Source organism: Chinchilla lanigera, unplaced genomic scaffold (assembly GCF_000276665.1).
Source record: "Chinchilla lanigera isolate Chin_1 unplaced genomic scaffold, ChiLan1.0 scaffold00044, whole genome shotgun sequence".
Lineage (NCBI taxonomy): Eukaryota > Metazoa > Chordata > Mammalia > Rodentia > Chinchillidae > Chinchilla > Chinchilla lanigera.
The window spans coordinates 943,574-959,385 of NW_004955445.1; the positions used below are offsets into that span (position 1 = coordinate 943,574).

The following is a 15,812-nucleotide window of genomic DNA, read 5'->3' on the forward strand; positions in this document are numbered from 1 at the left end:
TTTTTTTTGGTTTTTCTCCGGTACCGGGAACCGAACTCACGACCTTGCGCATGCCAGGCAGGCACTTTTGCCGCTGAGCTAAATCCCCAGCCCCCAAGCCTGGAAGATTTTAATCTTAGGTTTCTGGATTCTCAGGGGCATAAGGTGGGGTCCCCTGGCATTGCAGGGATTCCCTGGAGGAGGCAGGTGCTTCCAGAATAGGCCTGGCTGCCCAGCAGCGGCCTCTGCAGTGGGAGGTGGTGGCCTTGGCCGGTGCTGCAGGGACACCGCCCCCTTCCGAGAGGAAGCAGGGAGCACAGGAGGACTGGAGCCAAGTGCACTTCGCCTTCCTCCTGAGCGGAGCAAGGTGGCAAGTGAGCAATCCAGGCCTTCTCTGGCACCTCTACCCAAGCCTCCGCCACCGGAGGAAGCTCCACGGTGCGTGGGGACAATGGGGCATTGTGCAGCCAGCAGCCTCCCAGACAGGAAGCCAGGGCGTCATCTCCCTGAACAGGATTCCCTGACCTGCTCGTGTCTCTCCATCCTCACTTGGCTTTTCCTTCTCAGCCCTCGGGCTGACAGAGTGTGAGAGCAACTGTTTACTGGTTGAGCTCTGCCTCCTGCCCTGGAGTGTGCGGGACACAGGGATGATGACGGGGCTTGGCGAACTTGCCTGGTGTGTACACCAGTGTGTCGCATAGCAGGTCCTCCACTGGCATTTGCGGAATGAATGGGTTGGCATATAGGTTCAATGTGCATAGCTTCCACCTTCACCCCCATTTGACAGATGGACAAACTCAGGCTGCTATGGAGAAATGGGTTGTGGAGAATGTCAGGGAAGAGGTGGGACTTTGTGAGCCAAGCCCTGGAGCCTGAGCCCTCAAGGACACTTCTAGTCTCGGCTGCAGAAGCAAACAGAGCGATCAGGACCACCTGGGAAGCTGCTAGGTTCCAGCAGGCGAGAAAGAAGCAAAGGTGGCCGGGCCCAGAAAACAGCAGGGCCAGACAGGGGATAGATGGCGTGCTGCATGATGCGGGGCCTCCTTGCGGATTCCTTTAGTTGCTGCAGAGTGACCTTCGAGTGAGACGTTTGACCTCTCTGAGACTCACTGGGGTGATGACCGCAATAATGTGGGGTGATAGTACCAACGCTGCCTGCAGTCCGAGGCCTGCGAGTGTTATTGCTGGGTGAACCGCGGGAAAGTGTTGTTTTATCGCTGATCCAACAAGTCTAATATTGGCAATTTCCTGTGGCTCAAACTGATCACAGTTACTGTGGAAGACATTATCTACAGTTTAAAGCAAGATACACTTTAATAAAAAAAAGGCCATCAGGGTGCCCAGAAGGACACTGCAGAATCATGTAGGAAAGTACTTAGCAAGCTCTTAGCATGATGCTAAGATGCTATTTACAGGGATACATGGGGAATTCTCTTTGAAAGAAACCTTGGACCTTGGTCCTTGAAGTCATGAAAGATAAGGGTCTGGCCATCCAGAGAGAGAGCCCCCAAAAGAGGATAATACCCTTTCAAGTACAGAAACTGAGCTCTTACAAGCACCCCAGGTTTTAATCTCGTGAATAATCTCTCAGCCTAAGTATGCCCCATGAAATATCTGGGATATTCTTATCAGTTATTTGTTGTTCATCTAGAAATTCAAATTTAACTGAATAGGGTCTCATTTCAAACAAATTTCAAACAAATTCACAAGAAACTGATATGTGGACCCCGTGTCGAGTTACTCACTTGAAAAAGTACAAATGAGAGTCTAGGCCAGACAGATTGGATCCTTGGGTCTTTTCCCTGATGTCTTTCACTTGTAGCTGTGAAGGATTCTGGGAGGCAAGCAGGCCTTCGAAAGGCTGATGGGAAGTAGGAATCCGAGAAATACTACCCAGGAGATGGAAACACAGAGTGACTCCACCAGGCCCCAGAGGTGTCTGATGAATCATTTGTTTCGCGACAGAACCCACCGGAAATCACGGTCTGAGGGCTTGCGTCTCTCTTGGATGATGGTGCTGAATGTTGACGAATCTTTGTCCTCTGACCTCCCGCTTCTCCTCCTTTTTGCCTAGGTTTCCCTGTGCTTTCTCCTGTAGCCCTCTGCCCTGCAGCTTGCTGCTGGGAGAGAAAATTGGGCCTGGTGGCCAATGGCCTTACTTTGATGCTTGGGAGCTTACAGGGGTCCAGAGAGAAGCAGCAGGGCAAAGGGCAGGGGCTGGTGGGGGAACTCAGGGTCATAACCGCTGTGCACCCCCTCCCACCGCCCCATCTACTCTCAAGCACACTGACTGCGTGGGAAAGGCACACACCAAACCCATGGCCATCTAGCGCTGGGTTGTCCTCGACCTTCATTCTGTCCTTTAACCTTGGCAGCCCTGGTCTGGATCCGATGTGCTGTGGAATGGAAAAGGCAAGGGAGCTGCTGTGGCCCCTGCGATGTCCCTGGCGACTCTGGGCCTGGGACGTGAATCGGAAGCAGAACGGGGCCAGAGGTTGGCAGTGGGATGGGGGCGCTCCTTTCCTTCCGGTGCTAGCTGGTTCCTTCCCATATCCAGGTGGGCCTGGGAGTCTGCAGCATGGGCACTGTCCCAATAAGATGGCAGCTAGTGAGCAGGATGGCCCAGTGGCCTGAGCACCCAGTGTCATGACCAAGGGACAGCAGGGCCGGCCCCAGCATGTCCACGGGGCAGAGGTCCCTGCCGTGTGCAGACAGGGATAAGAAGGCACACAGGATGAGTGATGAAAGCAGAGGACATGTGGCCCTCCAGGCCTGGGGATGCTCGATCAGTACCAGCAGGGACCATTCTCCTTACCATCATCACTACGTGGACATGCGAGTTCAGCACTTTCCATGCCTGTGCTCCGTTCACCCCGGAGATGACCTGTGGAGCACTCCTGCTTCATCTCTGTGAAAAACTGCAGGTCAAAGGGGCCAAGGGACCTGCTCGGAGTCGAGTAGCCAGGGAGTGGTGAAGACGGGATCTGAACCAGGTACCACCTTCCCCGTGGGCAAGTGGCTGCCGCGTGGGGTGCCCACCAGAGTGAGTGTCCCACCCCAGCCTGCATGAGGGAAGGATGGGCATGCACAGGGCATGCGGAGCTGAGGGGAGACCCGCCCCTCACTCCCAGCCCCCCACCTCCACCCAAACAAGACACTGTCTCTGGGGTGGCACCAAAGACCTTGTGCTGTGAACCGTATGGAAAATGAGGCAGGAGGATCGCAAGTTCGAGGCCAGCCTTGTATATTTAGCAAGACCCTACTCAGTTAAATTTGAAGCTCTAGATGAACAACAAATAACTGATAAGACTATCCCAGATATTTCATGGGGCATACTTAGCCTGAGAGATTATTCACTATTTGTCTGAAGTTCAGATTTCACCAGGTGCTCTGCGTTTAGCCTGGCTGTCCTTTCCCCAGTTGATACGGATGCCCAAGGGAGGAGAATCTGCCAGGGGTGGTGCCTCCCTTTCGGAGCCACATTGGGCAGGTTCTGATAGAGCCACCAGCTGTATGCCACCTGGTACAAGTGAGATCACAGGTGAAGCCCCACCTCATGGGAGACAAATGTCAGCTTGCACAGGTGTGGAGTCCAAGGCCCGGCATGGGGATGCTTGTGGAGGGGGCTGGGGGCCAGCTGAAACCCCAGGCACAGCCTGGGCACAGCCTGCCTTTCCCGTAGGAAAGGCCCCAGACACAAACTGCCCCAGACACAAACACCTGGCATCTCCCAAGCAAGCAAGAAATGGCCTGCCCTGCCCTACTGGGGCCACTTCCCATCCAAGCGGCCAGATGCCAGGCAGGGCCAGGGAGCGGGGCTGTGGGCCAGACACCTTCTCAGGGCAGTGGGCTGTTATCTCTGCAGCCTGGAGCCCGCCCTGTTTCTGGGAAGGGGAACACACACACGCACACACGCACACACACACACACACACACACACACACACTCCAGCCCTCTGGCTGTTTCATTTCAAAGAAACCTCAGGTTTGGGTGGAATCTAATTAAACATCTCTGCAGACATATCTTGCATGAAATGTAATTCTCCAGAAGCTCAGCTCATCCCTGACCATGTGCTGAGGGTCAGCGACTCCGCTGGGACCTGGGGACGTGGGTGCTGGGGTTGCAAGTGGCCCCCTTAGTGACTGACAGCGGACAATATGAGACAGGCTCCCTCAGCTGCTCCTCAACTCATCCAGATGCCTCCTTGAGACCAAGGGGGTCTGGACTCACCTCTCCCAAGCTCTGAGAGGCAGCACTGTGCTCCCCCTGCTCCCCCTGACCCGCTGTAAGTCCTTGCCAAGCTGGGCTTATTGTTTCTTTCTAGGATCGCTGTGCGATTCTGTGAACCCAGTGCCTGGGCATCTTGGATGCTCCCTGAGTCCCAGAGCTATTCTGATCACTCCCTTGTCCTTCTGGTGTGGCTCTGTGTCTACTTCCTTTCCAGGAAGCCCCAGGACGGCAGAGACTTCATCCTTCTGAAGAGGAATCAGGAGTATTTAGCATCTGGAGCAGCTGGGGCTGGAGGAAGCTACTCGGCAAATATGTGAATGCTGGGATGAAGGCAGAGGAGCTGCAGCTGGTGTCATGGAGCTAAATGGCGGTGAGTGGTAGACGGCCTAGAGGGATGAACAACACGTGTCCAAGAGTGTTTTCTATGAGGTCACCTCCTCCACCATGAGGTCACCTCCTCCACCATGAGGTTACCACTCCCAGTTTCCTCAGGGAAACTGAGGCTCAAAGTCCCCAGGCAGCTGAAAGGCATTGAGAAAATGAAACTGCCAACACAGTCACCAGCTATCAAGATGGTTCCCAAAGAACCCCTTCTTTGTTCCTTCCTGGCCTTCTGCAATTGTTCGGGGCTAACCTGTAAGTAGGTGTGTGCAGAAATGACCCTGTGGAAGTGCCCAGGTGGGTGGTAAGAGAGATTCTAGATTCTTCTCAGTTTTCTCTCAGATCACTTCCTCATGGGGGGTGGCAGCCATATTGTCAGGCCCCTCAGGTGGAGCCCTGGGAGGAACCGAAGCCTCCTGCCAACAGCCAGCCCCAGAGGAACACGGCATCTTGGAGACAGAGTCTCAGACAGCAGAAGCAGCCCTGTCTGGGACCTCGACTGCTATCTCTTGAGAGACACCACAGCAGTAAGCTCAGCTCAGCAGCTTCTGAATGCATGGTCCACAGAAACTGTGTGAGATGAATGTGTATCCTTTTAATTGCTAAGTTTGGGAGCAATTTATTATGTGACAATAGATAATTAATACTACAACCCACAATTGGGAGGAAATGATTGCCAGACACATACCTCATAGCACGAATGTCCAGAATAGATAAGGAGCCTCACAACACAGTAATCAAAAAACAGACAATTCAAGAAAATGAGCAAAAGATTTGAACCAGCGTCTCACAAAAGATATATGGATAGACAATAAACACACGCTTAACACCATTAGTCATTTGAGAAATCCAAATTAAAACCATATTAAGATATATCTACATGCCTATTAGAATAGAAAAATAATTTAAATCTGATGACGCAGAGTGCCAGCAAAGATATAGACCAACCAGAACTCTCATTTATTGCAGGTGGGAATGTAAAATGGTGCAACACTTTGGAAAAACAATTTGGTAGTGTCTTATAGACTGACTTGTCCAATGACTCAGCATTCCCACTTACAGATACTTACCCAAGAGAAATGACAATTCTGTTCACACATAAAACTTGCATGTGTAATTGTCCAGTTTAGAAACAAACCAAATGTATCTCAGCAAACTGTGGTATATCCTGACAGTCAATACCACTCATCATTAAAAATGAACAAACTCTGAATCCACAGTGTAGCTGGACTTCAAATACATTCTGCCAAGTGAAAGCAGCCAGACTCAAAAGATCACACGCTATATGGTTCCATGTACATGTCATGCTGAAAAAGACAAAATTATAAGGACATATAGCAGATTCATGGTTTCTGGGGGCCTGAAAGTGAGAGATAAGTTGAGCACAAATGGTTAGGAAGGAACTTTCTAGAGTTGGGACACTTGCTGTCCTACACCTTGATTGTAGCAGCAGCTACAAGATAATGTGTTGGTCAAAATTCATGGAACCATTTGTCTGCAGAGGGTGAAATTTACCCATGGCGTATTAACCTCAGTAAACTTGACCTTGAAAATGATAACCTCTTTAAGAAGAATGCTCAGACCATCCAGTGAGGAAAACAGTCTCTTCAACAAATGGTGCTGAAATAACAGGACAGCCATATGCCAGAGGTTGAAGCTCCTACCCCACACCATGTACAAACTCAACTCGAACCAATCAAGGGTCTTAATGTAAGAGCTGAAACTATAAAACTCTTAAAATAAAAGATAGGAACAACTCTTCATAACACTGGTTTGGTAACGGATTCTTAGGTACAACGCCAAAAGCATGAACAACCAAAGAGGAATAGATAACTTGGGTTTCTTCAAAATTAAAAACTCTGCTTCAAAAAATACTATCAAGAAATTAAAAAGACAACACACAGAATGAGAAAATATGCCTGTAAATCATTTTTCTGATAAAAGCCTTGTGTCTAGAATGCATAAGGGATGCGTACTACTCAAGAGTGAAAAGACAACCCAATTCAAAGATACCAAAGGATCAGAACGGACATTTCTCCATGGAAAAGACACAAAGGGCCAATAAGCACATGAAGATATACTTTCCTCTGTTCAGGGAAATGTAGATCAAAACTACAATGAGATACTGCAGCTCACCCAGTGGGAGACCCACTAGTATGCTAGAATCAGTACATCCTCTAATAACAAGTGTTCCCTCGCAGAGCATAGAGACAAATTAGAACCCTCAGGTACTGCTAGTGGGAGTTTAACATGGTGTTGCTATTTTGCAAAACAGTGTAGCAGGTCCTCAAATGATTAAACACTGAGTTACGGCATGACCCAGCAATTCCAGGCTTAGGTACACTCAAGAGAAATGCAAGCATATGTGCAAACAGAAACTCGTACACGAGTGTTTATAGCAACGTTATTCACAATAGCTGAACGCACTCTGAATTTCCACCAACTGAAAAATGGATAAACAAAATGTGATCTATCCAAATGATGGAATATTTATTACTCAACCATAAAAAGGAATAAATATTAATACCTGCAACAACAGAAAAGGACCTTGGAAATGCTAGGCTAAGTGAAAGACGTCAGGTGTGAAAGACCATGTAATGTAGGATTACACGCACAGAAAGGTCCAGAACGGGGAAATATTTAGTGGAAAAAGTTGACTTGTTGTTGTTTAGGGCTGATGATGGGGCTGGGCGATGGGGGCTAGAGGTATGATAGCTCAGTGTTATGCAGCTTTTTTCTGGGGTGATGGCAAAGTTTTAAAATTGACTGTAATGATGATTGAACCTATCTGTAAATACATTAAAATCTATTACATTGTACAATTTAAAATGGGTAAACCATATAGTATGTAAACTACAGCTTAAGCTGTTTTACAAGAAAAGAAGTGAAAGAAGGAAGAAGGAAGAAAGGAAAAAAGAAAGAGGAGGCTAGGAAGGGAAGAAGGGAGAGAGCCCGGGCCCTGCTGGGCTGGGGAGGGACTCATGGAGGATGCTCTTGGTAAGGTTCTATGCTCCATGGCCGACCCCTATGAATCATGTGACCTCTTGATCAACAGTGCATCTTTTATTTTTATTAGTCCGTGTTTGCAGTACATACTGACTACAATTATCATGGGGAGATGATACATGTACATAATACACCCTCATTCCCACCCCCCTTTTTTGGGTTTTCATCACCTACCCCTGCCATTCCTCCTTCTTCCAATGCTTGGTCCCTTTCCCATTTGTAAAAGCTCTACTTTCATTCTTGTCCCCCTTCATTTCCTTCCTTTTAATCCCTTTTCCCTTCCCATCCTCCTACTCCCTCATCTCCTGTTATCTCATCCATTTGAAAAAGATCTCCCCACTTCCTTTTTAGCTATCTTCTATTTTGTTCTTTATACTTTTTTATAGTTTCTCATATAAGAGAAATCATGTGATATTTAAGCTTGTAAGTCTGGCTTATTTCACTTAACATTATGGTCTCAGGTTGCATCCATTTACCTATGCATGCAGCAAGTTTACCTTCCTTTATGGCAGAGTAGTATCCCATTGTATATAAATACCACATTTTAAAATTTATTCATCTGTTGATAGATATATAGCCGTTTTCAAGATTTAGCTATTACAAGTTGTGCTGGGTATGTATCCCTGTAATATGATATTTTTAAATCTTTCAGGAAGATTCCTAGAAGGGGACTAGCTGGGCCCAGTGGAATTTCTATTTGTAGTTTTTTGAGGAATCTCCATACTGATTTCCATATTGGTTGTACTAGTTTACAGAGTCCCACCAACAATGTAGAAAAGTTCCTTTTTCTCCAGATCCCTGCCAGCATTTGTTATTATTTGATTTCCTGATAAAAACTATTCTTCCTGAAGTGATGGAATCTCAATGTTGCTTTAATTTGCATTTCTTTAATTACCAGTGATGTCAAACATTTTCTTCATGTATTTATTGACCATACTTCTGAGAAGTGTCTTCTTCTGAGAAGTGTCTATTCACTTCAGATGCCCATTTTTTGATTGGATCTTCTGTGTTCAGAGGGGGTCTAATTTTTTTAAGTTCTTTATATATTCTAGATGTTAGTCCTCTGAGGAATAGCTGGCAAATTTTTTCCTATTCCATAGGCTGTCTCTTTGCTGTGCAGAAGCTTTTTCATTTGATGTGATCCCATTTGTTGATTCTTCGTTCTATTTCTTATACCATTGGGGTTCTGTTTGGAATGTGCTTGCCTATACATGTGTCTTCAAGACTTAGGCTTATTTTATCTTCCAGCAGATTAAGTGTTTCTGTTCTAACACTTAGATCCATTTTGATTTTAGTTTAGTGTATGGCAAGACATACGCAGAAGATTCAGTCTTCTGTGCATATCCAGTTTCCCTAGCACCATTTGTTAAAGAGGCTACCTTTCCACCAGTATATATTTTTGGCCCTTTATCAAAGATCAAATGACTAAATGTGCCTGGGATTCTTTCCTATATTCCGTAAACTATCTTAATGGTGGTATTTTCAAGCTATTCTCTTCCAGTATTTTTAATTCTGTGGAACATGTGCTCCAGAAATCAATTGGAAATTGTATTCTGATTATGACTCTCAGACTAGTTCTTGTATGCTAACCACTGTCAAGTGTCACATCTGAGGTGTGATTGGACCCAAGAAGAGGAGTCAGCTGTGTCCCATCATGGAGTGAGGTCCCACCTTCCTTCCATCCTTCCTTCTCAAGACAGCTGTTAAACTGCAAGTATCCCTCACCCCCAAGGACACACATCATCAAGGTCTTTGGTGAAGAATTAGGAAAGGAGTTATTTTTTTTTCTCCTCAACAAAGAAGAACCAGTGGCATCTGGGAGATGCTAGAGGCCTAGAAGTTCTTTGAAAGGAAAATGAAGTCTTCATTATCACCTGGCTGCTGCTAGTTGTTGAGTGGAAGAACAGATTCCCTGAGGTGGGGGTCCTCAGCATGGGCCCTCCACATCGACATCTGGACACGTTGGTGGTGCAGATTCTGCACCTCACCTTAGACCTGCTGGGTCAGAAGCTCTGAGTGGGGGGTCCTCCTAGCAACCTGCAGGAGATTCTGGTGTGGGGTAAGAACCATTGAATGGAGTGCTGGACACTTGAGAGTAAAATACAGTGGAGAACAACATACAGTGGGCTACATGGCACACCCCAAAAGACATGTCCCCAGGAACCTGTGAGTATGAATTTATTTGGAAATAAACACCTTTGCAGATATAATTAAACACAGATCTGGAGTTGAGATTATCCTGGTTACCCAAAGGGCCCTCACCTCCTGATGAGTTTTATTAAAAGATACCCAAAAGGAAGAGATACAGAGAAGGAAGCCTTGCAAAGGGAGAGCAAAGGTTACACTCATGCAGCCACAATCCAAGGACACCTGGAGCCACCAGAAGCTAGAATAGGCCAGGAAAGGTCTGCCATCCATAGAACTGTCAGAAGGAGGCAGCCAGTTAACACTTTGATTTCAAATTTCTGGCCTCTGATTCTCTGTGAGAGAATACATTTCTGTTGTTACAAGCTGTCTGGTTTGTAATTTGTTCTAACAACAATGGGAAACTAATACACAAGACAAATAAAGGGTCCTATGTTATAGAGCTTACATTTTAGTAAGGAGAGAGAGAAGTGAGAGAGATATAGCCCTTGGGGAACTATTCAGACTGCTTCAAAGCTCAGGGGCCTCTAAGGACACCTGAGGACATGACCCTGCTTCTCTAGTGCAAGTTCACAGTGGGATACAGTTAGATAACCATGACTTAGCACAGGTAAACATGCATGCGTTAGTTACGGCACTATGTAAGAATGTAAATATGAGATAACAACCTGTATAAGAATTATACAATAAAGGCACGGGTTGCTCTTGGGCTCTTGCACTCTTACACTCTGCTCTGCTCCATACTGCCTACTGTTGCTCACGTCTTGCTCATGTGCATTCTTTAACTACAGGACCTCACCCTCAAAAATCTCTCTTGGGGCCCCCAAGTGGGCTGACATTGCCCTTCAGGATTTCAGTGGCTGTTGGCCAGATAACAGCTCTCTGTCACATGCTCCCCGCAGCTTCACCAAAGTGAGCATGTGAGAGCAGCCAACGAGCAAAGGGGAAGTCAGTTTTTCAGAAACCCGATCTCAGAAGTAGCCTCCTGTCACTTCTGCCATAGTCTGTGGGTTTAGTCAATGGGTCCATCCACACACACACAGGGTAGGGCCGGCACACAGTGGGCTTGCTGATGGCTGGGGGCTACTTCAGACACAGTCTGCTACCCTGGGGGGAATTTTCATTTAGGATGTGGTTTGTTTTGGATGCTTCTATGTAAACAATTAAGATGGTTGCATGGCTGAGGGAGATAGATGAATCAATAGATGAGGAATGAAAGGATTGAAAGAGGAGTAGTGGGCTGACAGAAGGATGGATGGCCCATTGCTGAAGCCTTGTCCTGCTAAAATCATTTAAAAGATCCCTGTCCCTGTCCCACCCAGGGGTAAGCATTCTCTAAAGCACTGGCCTTCATCTATTTGCCCTGTAACCGACCCTCCCACCCCCGCCTGCAGGGATCAAGCTCCTGGGAAGATAAGCTCCGAGGTGGTTTTGCCTGTCCACATGGAAACCTGGGCTTCCACCCCACTGTAGAAACATATCAGTGTGCTTGCTCCACAGGGGAACCACGCTGTCTTGGCAAGCAGTGAAGAGATCATGGAATTCCTGTGGCCCTGCCATCATCTCCAAGCCAATGATCGTGAATTATGACAGAGGGATTAGGGGCCGGTGGAAACTTGGAGGTCACCCATGAAGACATCTGAACGTTTGTTTTCTAGCTCCAGCCTTGGTTTTCAGCCACGTGGAACACTTAATCCAACATGAAGTATTGCATATGAAATTTTCTCCCTGACTGTGGGCCTTCTTATTCTCCAGTGATCTCTGGCACCCAGCGGGCACCTTCTGTGATGGCTCTGAGTGTGTGTGGCCGTGTGCGGTCCAAGACAAGCCTTTTGCATTTTGCACTCTGTGTGCTCTCGGGAATCTGTGCTGGGATGCTGCCTGGAATGAGAGCCAGGGAGCCTGAAGCGTGCCCTGGGACTGTCAGTTAAGCAGGCTGTGGAGATAGGGCCCCAGGAGTGGGAGCAAGAGATAATTGGTGTGGGGAGGGCAAGAGCAAGCCTTCTCAGATTAGCTGGGCTACTGGGGGTGAAGATACTGAGCTTCAGAAGCAGCCTCCCAAACTTAAGGCTATTAAGTTATTATGCCTGATCACTTTCAAGGGGCCTCGGCTGGCAGGCTTCTTCTAATTGGCAGCACTCCTGTGATTTTATGGGAATGGGGCCGGGATACCCAGGGAAGGCTGAGATCACCAAAAAAGCAGCCCCGCCTGCAGCCCAGTGGAGGCCAGATGAGCCGAGGTGAATTATTATGCTGACATCGTGGTAGGCCCATCTGTAATCTCTTACAGTCCTTTGTTCCCAGGGGCACCCCTGCACACAGCTGACCCGGACTCTTTGAGGGCTGCCTCTCTTCGCAGGGAGGGAGAGGGAGGCCAAGGTGAAGGTCAGGGGGCTGCTGAGGACTAGGAGTCCCCATTGGCCTCGCTGACTGAACACCTCCGCCCTCCCTTGCAATCCTCCCTGCATCCCAGCAGCGGAGAGGGAGCTGGCAGCTGGTGTGATGGAGAAGCAGCGTCCTCGTCAGAGCGGGGAGGCGGCTGCACACACCACCAGGGCCCCAGAATTCCCAGGTGGGGAAGCTGCAAAGGAGCTTCATTTGCATAGCAACCTTACTGTTTTTATTTAGGGTGTGTGTTTGCACGGGCTGCTTTGCAGGTGTCTCCTATTATGAATTTGGCTGCTACAACAAAGACCCAAAATAATAGTGACTTCAGTAACACAAAAATCCACATCTTTCTCCCACAAAGCTCTTGGGTCACAGACCAGAGCTGGTAGGACAGCTCCACAGTCACCAGAGAGCCAGGTCCTTTCTACCTCATTCCTCTTTACCCCACGCTCAGCCCTTCCAAACCAAGATATAAAATTACTACATCTGCATTCCAGCAAGGGGGAAGGAATAAAAGGACAAAGAGAGTTTATTCTGTCCCTGCAAGAGCACCATTTGGAAACGACTCACACCACTTTCAGTCCCATCACACGTGTCAGAGTCTGCAGGACTACATCTTGCTGCAAGGGGAGCTGAGAAACGTGGTCTTTATCCTGGGCAATCATGCGTCCAGGTACAGTCTGGTACTATAGAAGGGAAATGAGCGGTGAGTCCCAGAGAGGAGGAAGGACAGAGAACCACAGCCTCCCTCAGGCATGCCCTCAGGCTGCAGAGACAACAGCCCTTTCTCTTTGCTTAGCATCCAAGGCAGTGTGCGGAGTCCGCTTCCTCCAGGCAGACTCTGGAGAGCTGTTCCAGACCACTGACCACCTGGACAACCTGTCCCTGATCCACCTTCTCTCCACCAGGCACTTGGCCATTGCCCCCATCCCTATCAGTCCACGCCCACAGCGATGCTCCGTTTGTTTGTAGAAGAAAGCACCATGGTGGCCAGGGTAGTGAGGAAAGGACTTTACCTTGCTTTCTGCGCTAGCCCCAGAGCCCAGTCCTTCTCCTCCACCTTAGTGACTAGCTGCTCAGCTAATAGAGATCTTCTGGCATCATTATCCTAATACAGCAATAATAAATAGTAAAGCAGTAATGGGAATCTTTATCCCTGCTGCTCAGTGAGGACTCACGTGAGCTATGCAAATGTCACACAACAGTCATCTCAAACAGGAATTGGCAGACTTGTTCTGCAAAGCACCACACAGTAAAGATTCTTGGCTTTGTGGCCGGGTCTCTGTCACAATCACTCAGCTTGGTCACTGCAGCACAAAAGCAAACAAAGATGGTATGCAAATGAGCATGCATGGCAGTGTACCAATAAAACTTTATTTACAAAAGCAAGTGCAGGCCAGATGTGGCCATTAGGTTATCATTTGCTAATCCCTTACCGAAAACAATCAGAAGTCCTCTGTTGGGGCAGGAAAGATCTAGAGGGATCTTGTAGCGCTGGGCTGTGGGCATTTGATAGTCAGGCAAAGGAAGAGGTTCCAGCACGTTCTGTGTCCAGGCCTGAAGTAGCACCACGTTGGAGTGTGGTCCCGCCTGTGGAGAGTATTGGGGAGGGGCTGGCAGAGCTGCGGTGATCTGCACACTGCCGCACACCCTTTTTCCATGACTCACGGGGCCACAGTGGACACTGACCTGAGGTCACATTTGGAATCAAAGCTGAGCCCCTCTTTCCTGCCTCAAACTGAGTGCATGGGGTTGTGTGAGCTGCACAAGTAGGGCAGGCTTGCTGCAGAGCATCCAAGTGGATGCCAACTGGGGAGCAGCCGGAGGGGGTGGCGCTCAGCTCCCCAAGACCTGCAGGCAGACCCCCCACTGGGCACCAAGCACCCTGCTTCTTCCTTTCTCCTGCAGGGGCTCCCACTCTTGCATTCCAGGGCTCTTTTTTCCAAAGGAGCTCAGAAATGCACTCAGCTCAATGAAGAATGTGGAATACTTGAAATTTCCATTCACACACTACTGGAAAAAACACATTAACCTTTAAGAAGGGAATAATGCCTTCGTTTTCAAGTGACTTTATAGATTAACCCTCAGCAAGCGCTTTCTAGAGAAGGAAGATGGTCATGGCCGGGACCCAGTGGATACAAAAGAAGAAGAAAAATAAAAACTGGCTAAATGCTCTAGCTTGTCCTGAATTAGGGCAGGTAAGCGTGGGTGGCAGCAACAATAACATCACGCCTCACTGCGGCAGGATCTCAGAGCTGTCCAGCAAGAAGAGCACCCACCACAGCACAAAGTCAAGGCCATCTTCCCTGGATTTGCTGTGGGCCAGCAGCGACTGAGCGGGCGGCTGCACTTGGCCAGCAGGGCCAGCTGATGTGAGCAGCTGAATCTCCTGCAGTGCCCAAGGAAGCCCTCTTTGTACTCCTTGTATCAGGACCCCAGGATCAGATCTCGTCCCAGGCCACTCCATAGACCCCTGTCCCTGAAACATCGGCCCCAAGGTGTATGTATGGGGCACAAGTGCAGAATCTGCGCTCCTCTGGGGAAGTCACAGAGTATATTAGCATATTAAAGCTTCTAGAAGTTCTATCTGAAAGAAATCTGTCTAACTTTGTTCGACATTATTATTTTCATTGTTATTCTGGCCACAAAAGTCACCCTTTGCCATCCCTTTTAAAAATGTTGTAGATGGCACCTGTGAATACTAATCCACAGAAAATGCCTTGGAAAATGCAGTCCACAAAACACAGCTTCTCCAAGATCATTTGAGCTACAGAAAGGACCAGAACTCACTTTTTATTGCCTAATTCAGCCCTTCATTTATCACACGTGCATTCATTCCTTCACCCATCACTCATTCATCCACAGAGCTTTCTGAGGCCAGGTGCTGCAAAGGACCAGAGGCAAACATGAGCAGAGCTCTGCTTTTGCTAGCTTCCCGGATGTAGGGAAGATGGCAATGCCCTTGCGTTATGGAATATAAAAGACACCTGTGCAGTGTTCCTGGACATCAAAGTCCCAATTTCCAAAGATGCTTTTTGAAAATAATTACAGAGCAATTTCAAAAGCCTACCAAAAAGTATCAACATTTAGGCGTCAGAAGCAGCTTGAAAGAGAGGTTTGGGAGGAGGGTACAGGAAGATGGGCAGCAGGTGGCTTCGTCTTGTGGGAACGGCACCCTCCCTACCTCTCAGCCCAGGGCAGGCTAATCTCGTGATGGCCAGCCCTTCCTGGCAAACTTACTGCAGATGAGCACAAGCCTGCCTGGCAGCCAGAGCTGCACTTCCTACTTTTCAAAGGGAGCCTCTGAGCAGCTCTAGGCAACTCCTCTCTTCTCTGCCAGTTTCTCTCCCGCCTTTTCCAGAAGGTACTGTGCCTATGGCCCTGCACAGGGTACGGAAGTCAGAAGACCCTGAGTGCAGAGCTCCTGCTACTTGCTAACTGCTGCCTGGTGCCATGAAACCGGCAGATAGGGTGGCTGAGAATAGCACAGAGGGTGGCTCAGGTGTGCCCGCAGAGCCCCCATCTGGTCTCCATGATCCCAGTTTGTGTGGCACCCCAGAACCCCAATGGAAAACACCTGGGTGGTGCCACAGTTTCACACTGTTTCTGCAGAGCCAGGCTTTATGAGTTTCCTCTGGATGTTATAACAGATCTCCATGAAATTAGCGGCTCCAAACAATACA

At 48.4% G+C, this 15,812-nt stretch overlaps 1 long non-coding RNA gene across 1 annotated transcript in view; it reads right to left on the reverse strand.

Moving 5' to 3' along the window:
• LOC106149413 overlaps positions 1 to 1,855 on the reverse strand; it is a 6,547-nt gene extending 4,692 nt beyond the window's left edge. Inside the window, exon 1 of the long non-coding RNA XR_001235574.1 lies at positions 1,725 to 1,855. This is a non-coding gene — a long non-coding RNA (uncharacterized LOC106149413). The remainder of the gene's footprint in view (positions 1 to 1,724) is intronic.
• Positions 1,856 to 15,812: the final 13,957 nt, after the last annotated feature.